This window comes from Leptodactylus fuscus, chromosome 5, assembly GCF_031893055.1.
Source record: "Leptodactylus fuscus isolate aLepFus1 chromosome 5, aLepFus1.hap2, whole genome shotgun sequence".
Taxonomy (NCBI): domain Eukaryota; kingdom Metazoa; phylum Chordata; class Amphibia; order Anura; family Leptodactylidae; genus Leptodactylus; species Leptodactylus fuscus.
The window spans coordinates 29,254,689-29,262,207 of NC_134269.1; positions in this window are offsets into that span (position 1 = coordinate 29,254,689).

Consider the following 7,519-nt stretch of genomic DNA (forward strand, 5'->3'; position numbering starts at 1 on the left):
AGAGAGGCGAGGAGTGAGCGAAAACTGCTTCAGAAAGGACTGGAGTTGAGCGTACTCCAACCACGAGAGGCTCAGGTCAGGGTGAGAACTACACAGCAGGGCGAACGGAAGGAGCGGAGAATCACCCGCCACCTCCTGAAGACAAGTAGAATCTGCTTGGTCCCAGCAGAGGAACCGGTCAACCGAGCAACCAGGAGGGAACATAGGGTTGTCGAAGAGGGGAGTCAAAGGGCCCGGGACACGGGCCAAGCTGCCAGAAGAACAGACCAGATCCCATACTTTCAGAAAATGCGAAGGGAGAACGTAGAGGCCAGGGGATTTAGGACGAAAGTGCGGAGGGATCCATGGCCAAGAGGAAAGCGAAGACGAAATCAGATCAAATTCGATGGAAACCCACTGCTTATCATGGCGACGGAACTGCCAATCGAACAGACGAAGCAAAACCGAGGCACGATAGTAAAGGCGCACATCCGGGAGACCAACGCCACCCCTATATTTACGCCGGACAAGAGTACTGAACCCCAGTCTGCTCCAAGAGGAACCCCACACAAACTTCCCGAACAACGACTGCACCCTGGCTAAAAAAGCGCGTGGAAGAGGGATGGGCAAGGCCTGGAATAGGTACAGGAACCGAGGGAGGACATCCATCTTAAGGGCATGAATGCGACTAAACCAAGAGGGGAGGCGAGCTCCATAAGAACGGAGATCAGAGGTAATAGTATCCAATAGTTGCCACCGAAACGGAAAAGACCGAGACAAGAACTCAGCCTCAGAAGGGGGAAGTGAGACATTAAGAGCCTCGCTCTTAGATAAATTGACCTTAAAATTGCTAAGGGCACCAAAGCGGGAGAATTCACGTAAGACAGCCGGGAACGAGACCCGTGGTTCAGAGACATACAGCAGAAGATCATCCGCATATAACGCCGCCTTGACCATACGGGAACCTAACTGTATACCGTGGACATTGGGGCAACGACGCAACGCCACCGCCAGATGCTCCATCACCAAGGCAAAGAGCAAAGGCGAGAGGGGGCAACCTTGGCGGGTACCATTGCGGACCGGAAAAAAATCCGAGATCACTCCGTTCACCCGGACTCGCGCCGACGCATTCCCATAAAGAGCTAAAATCTTGCCCAGGAAACCGGAGCCAACCCCGATCTGTGCAAGGGTCTCCCAAAGAAAACCCCAATGAATGCGATCAAACGCCTTCTCGGCATCGATTGAGAGCAAACAAAGAGGAACCTTAGAGGAGCGGGCTATAGAGATGGCCAGAACAGTTTTGCAAACGTTATCACGCGCTTCCCGACCCGGGATAAAGCCGACCTGATCACTGTGAACCAAAGCAGGCATGAAGGAAGAGAGGCGATTCGCCAACAATTTCGCATATAATTTCACATCAATATTGATTAAGGAAATAGGCCGGTAACTCCCCGGGCATACAGGGTCCTTACCAGGCTTAGGAAGCACAGTGATCAGGGCAGACAGGGATTGCGCAGAGAACGGAGACGAATCCCCCACACTATTAAACACCCGCGCCAGATCCGGGGAAAGGAGGGAACTGAAACATTTATAAAAGCGAGCAGAGAACCCATCTGGTCCCGGCGCCTTACCCGCGGGTGTAGACTGGATTACCCCAGCGACTTCTTCTAACGTAAATGGCGACTCAAGGGCTTCCGCGTCAGAGCTAGAAAGAGAGGGAAGAGCAGTGTCGGCTACATACTGTCGGATCTTGTCTTTAAGCACCGATGGGTCCAAATCCGCGTAATGACCGTGAATATCATACAAGTTTGAGTAAAACGAGCGGAACTCCGCAGCAATATCAGTGGGGTTATGAACAAGACCACCCGACCCAGTACGCAAGCGCGGAACATACGCAGGGGAATCTCGCGGATGAAGACGACGAGCCAGCGAGCGACCACATTTATCAGCAAACTCATAGTAGTGTTTCTTAACGCGGTCCCTAAAGCGCAGATATTTCCCGTCCAAGAGGGCGCGAAGTTCCTCCCTCGCATTAAGAAGCTCCGTAAAGGTTGAACGGGAGCCAGACTGTTTGTGAGACAGCTCCAGGCCATGAATACGGTCTAAAAGGGCGGTAACCCCAGCGGCTCGCTCTCTTTTAAGACGAGCGCCGTGTTCGATAAGAACCCCCCTCACCACGCACTTCATAGCCTCCCATTGCATAGGGAGAGAAGTGGGATCAAGAGCATGGTCTAGCCAAAAATTCCGAATGGTCTCCCCGACAGCCTCCTTACAGGGGATGTCTTTCAAAAGGCCCTCATTCAAGCGCCAGTTAAAGGAGCGCCGTGACAGGCCAGGAATGTCCAGGGACAAATGGACCGGAGCATGGTCCGACCAAAGAACCGAATCAATACGAACTACCGGGGACCATGAAAGGGCATGATGGCTAGTCAGGAAAAAGTCAATGCGACTATGCGAGTTATGAGCCGGGGAGAAATAAGTATAATCTCGACCCTGAGGATTTAGAATGCGCCAAACATCGACCAATTGGGAGTTATGAAGAGCCGACAATAAGCGGCGCAATTGCGAGGGAGCGTGGGAGGGGCACGGGGGGGAGGAGTCAACCTGAGGGTCCAGGACAAAATTAAAATCACCACCCAAAACCACGACCCCCTCACTAAAGTCTGCCAATCTGCGGATAAGGGACCTACAATATGCCAACTGACCCTGATTTGGAAGGTAGCAACCCGCCACGGTGAGAATCGTACCACCGGTGCGCAATTTCAGGAAGAGGAACCTACCCTCGGGGTCGATACAGGTGTCCAGAACCTCATGCTGCAGCGAACGGTGGATAGCAATCGAGACACCCTTGGACTTAGCAACTGGGTTGACACTGTGGAACCACTTAGGGAAGTGACGGCTGCGGATATCCGGGACGTGGTCCTTCTTAAAATGGGTTTCCTGCAAAACAAGGACATGTGAGCGCTGTTTATGCAACTGATACAAAATCTGATTACGCTTTTGGGGGACATTGAGACCCCTAGCATTGAGGGTACAAAAGTTAACAGAGGACATGGCCAAGGAAAAAAAAAGAAGAGGAACAAAAAGAACGAGACCACAAAGGGACAAACGAAGAACAAGCAAGGGAAACAAATGAGAAAAGAAAAAGGAAAAGGAAAAAAAAAACGAGAAATAGACAAACAAGACCAACTAAGTGGGGTGGAGGGAAGAACTCCACACAATAAAAAAGGGGTGGGGAAACGGCAAAGAAAAGAGTTGCCAAAGACCACGCAAACAGAAAGCGTGGAGACCCCGGTGGGAAACGGGCTTTTCCAAATAAAGAAGCCGGCACCCCATCCCGGGCCCCCAGGCGAAAACACCAATACCATGAACAATCTAACACGAAATAAAATGCTGACCAACAAAATAGCACATCAGGGGTCCGCACAACGCCGCCCAGGGCATCTTAGCAAAAAGGAAAGAAAAATACAGGCGGACCGAACAAAAACAACCAAACCATAGAGAGGGTAGGAACCAGAAGCGGATTAGAACCTCAAAGGTCCGCATGACGCTCCCCAAGGCGTCTCTGCAAAAACAAAAACAGAGAAGATGGAGAGAGCAGACCATACAAAAGAACTGTTCCGTGGAGAGGGAGGGAACCCTGCAAAAGAAAAATCACAAACAGGACACATCCCAGTACCCTCCCATAAATGTCCCAAAAACAGAAAGAGAGTCCACTGCAAACAAACAGGAACGGCTCCAGCAACAATAGCAATCAGGTGGGAGCACCAGAAGCAGCCAGAGACAGATCCGCCCCCTCCGGGGAGCGGGTCTTACGATGCCTCCTAGAGCGCCTCTGGGGGCGAGCAGGTGGAGCCGACAGGAGATCACCAGGGAACGGAGGCCAAGAAAGGGCAGGAACCGATGGGAGGCCCAAGGTAGAGGCAAAATTGTAAAGTTCATCCGGATGGGACATGGAGACAACACGACCACCATGACGGACCTGCAGACGGAAGGGGAAGCCCCAGGTATACGGTACTTGGTGCTGGTTGAGAACTTCCAAGAGAGGCTTCAGTGCCCTCCGCTTAGCAAGGGTAAGGCGAGACAAGTCCGGAAGTAACTGTATCTCCGTGTCCTGGAACAGAACCTTCGGGGCTTCCCGGACTTTGCGCATAATTGCCTCCTTCAGCTGGTAGCGGTGAACCCTGCAAATAACATCTCGAGGCCTATAGTCATCAGGAGGGCGTGCACCAAGAGAGCGGTGCGCGCGGTCAAGTTCAATGGGCGAATCAAGGGGGGCTCCCAGAATGGAATTGAAGATGGTGCGCAGGGTAGTATCCAGATGTTGCGACTCAACGGATTCAGGAAGGCCCCGCACTCTAATGTTATTACGCCGGTTACGATTCTCCAGGTCATCCAACGTGTCGGACAGAAACCGCAGCTGTTGAGTGTGAGAAGCAATGGTCGCTTCATGGGTGGAGAGTCGAGAATCGTGGGAAGCAGAGGCCGCCTCAAGGGAATCCACTTTGGTCTCCAGTTGTTGTACAGAAGAACGGACAGCGGAGAGTTCCGATTTGAAAGACTGCTCGAGTCGTACCACATAGTCCTCCATATCCGACTTAGTGGGGACAGCCGCCAAGTGGGCACTAAGGCGGCGTAGCTCTACAAGAGTATCAGCAATGGAGGCAGGGGAAGCACTAGCAGGCCCATTAGCAATACAAGAACGCGGCCCACAATCCACAACAACAGAAGATAATCCAGGAGGGACCGGCAAGGAAGCAGTAGAGACAAGATGACTTAGGGGAGGCCGGGAAGGAGCGACAGGAGGGGAGCCAGAACCCCTGGGATCAGCAGGCGAGGAGGATAGGCCATAGTCCTCAGGAGGGGCACAGTCCAGGGCCGAGTGACACAGGGGTACAGTCCCAGGATCCAGGGACAGACCAGTAGAGCTTGGAGGGGATGCAGGGTCCAGCTGTGAGGGGGGGGACAGAGTAGAAAGCCAGGCAGGCCTGTTCTCACCCCAAGCAGGGGCCCCAGGGGCGACCTGCATAGGCTCCAGAGTGGGGGACAGCAGTGGGGCTGCAGGAGAGGGCGGCAGAGACGGCCAGGAGCTATCCGCACCACGTGCAGGCAGGAGGGAAGACAGGGGAGAGTCGCGGCCTACCTGACCGACATCAGTCACTCCAGGGGAGAGGAGAGCAGAGCCGCAGGAGAGATGTGCCGGTGGACAGGATTCATCCGAGGGCGAGACCACCGGACCATCATGGGAGACAGGAGAACAGCAGCCAGCATCAGTGGAGGCAGCCGGATAGCGAGTCGACGATGCGGCAGGCCGGCCGCGTGGAGCAGCTGCAGTGACGGGCGCCATCTTGGATCCGGCCGGGGGAAGACCTCTTCACATCGCGGTACCCGGAGGAAGCGGGCAATAGACGACGGTCCAGAAGATCCAGGAGGTGTAGAAGAGGACCGCTGGGAAGGCCTACGGTTCTTCCCCATCTCTAGGTGAGTGAAAGTCGTGCTGGTCAGCTGCAAAACGGCTTTTCACCGAGGGCCAGAGACGGAGCAGAGGCAACACACGTCCTCACTCCTCCATGGCCAAGCCACGCCCCCTGGTGTTATTATTTAGAAACTATATGGCAGTATTATTTGGAACTAGTGCGGTATTATGTAGAAACTATATGGCAGTATTATTTGGAACTAGTGCGGTATTATGTAGAAACTATATGGCAGTATTATTTGGAACTGGTGTAGTATTATTTAGAAACTATATGGCAGTATTATTTGGAATTGGTGTGGTATTATTTAGAAACTATATGGCATTATTATTTGTAACTGGTGCGGTATTATTTAGAAACTATATGGCAGTATTATTTGTAACTGGTGCGGTATTATTTAGAAACTATATGGCAGTCTTATTTGGAACTGGTGCAGTATTATTTAGAAACTATATGGCAGTATTATTTGGAACTGGTGTGGTATTATTTAGAAACTATATGGTAGTATTATTTGGAACTGAGGTGCATTTTATTTAGAAACTATATGGCGGTATTATTTAGAGTTGATGTGCAGTATTATTTAGAAACTATATGGCGGTATTATTTAGAGTAGACGTGCAGTATTATTTAGAAACTATATGGCAGTATTATTTGGAACTGAAGTGAAGTATTATTTAGAAACTATATGGCAGTATTATTTGGATCATGACAGTAGTAGGGTTTTCATACTGCATATAATTTGCGCACTATATGGTGGTATATTGGCAGTATAAAGGTGGACTTAGCGTAGATCTTCCACCATTGTCTTCATTGATGTGGATACAGTGCAGATTTCAATCTGAACTCTGCATCATGATAAAAAAGAGTGGCAGTTTCGGTGTAGGGACCAAGGCGGGTAGGTAAATGTAAAACAGCCCCAATGGAAGGGGCAAAAGAGCACACAGACACATGGCGGTGTAGAGTGCAAACTAGCAGCAGAAATCTGAGGCTTAATTTTGTGTTAAAATTGTGAGTTTTGGTTAAAATTAGCCATTTTTTCCAACATGAATCATCAGCTATCTGAACAAGCTCTTAGACTCACACGAACATGAAACAAAATGGCCGTGAAAACTATACATATTTTACGTCTGTTTGGCACCCGAAGGGCGGGTGTTTTCATGGATTTCTCATACATTTGGGTGTATTGAGCGATCCGTGAAAACTGACTAAAATAGAACATGATACATTGTCAAAAAATCAGTCATGTGACTAGTCCTCATTTACATACAGTGAATTTAATGCAGCCGTTAATTGAGGCTTAGGGACTAGTAATTGGACACTGCATAGAATTTGGGCACTACTGTATATGGCGGTATTATGACTTTATGGTATTATTATCTTGGCACGTTAGGCTATATTATTTGGACATGGATTATACTTTAATTTGGATAATATATGGCAGTGTTGTGGGTACAATATTGGTATATGATTTGGATTCTGACAGTATAAAGGTTTTATTTAAGCATTTTATGGTAGTATTATTTTGGCACCATATGATGGTATTATGTGGGGATTATATACAGTATTATGCACTTTATGGGATTATTATGTAGATATGTTAGCTAATATTATATGGATGTGGATCTTTTTGGGGGCAATACGTGGCAGTGTTATGTGGGTACTATATTGTAGTATTATTTATATACTGAATAAAAGTTTTATTTTATCACGGTTTGGCAGTATTATTTAGTTATAAGAAAAACTATCTTACTACGATAAAGGGGGCCCCAATTACACTTTACAGATCGAAAGATTCATTAAAAGTCCCTACAGTCTCTTATATACGATCTATGATCTATACAGTGTATTGGACTAGTATATGGCGGGTTTTAATCTGCTCACAGGTCTGGCCATGGACATGACCCCTGTGGCTTATAATTGTTATTTAACCCTTACGTTCATGTGATTGCTTACTATATAAAATTGCACTCTATGCTATGTGGCGGGACGTTGCGGCCCCTATATAGTATACATTTCTTGCCTACAGTAGTAATAATAACCCGTAATAACTCTCCATTATGTATCTG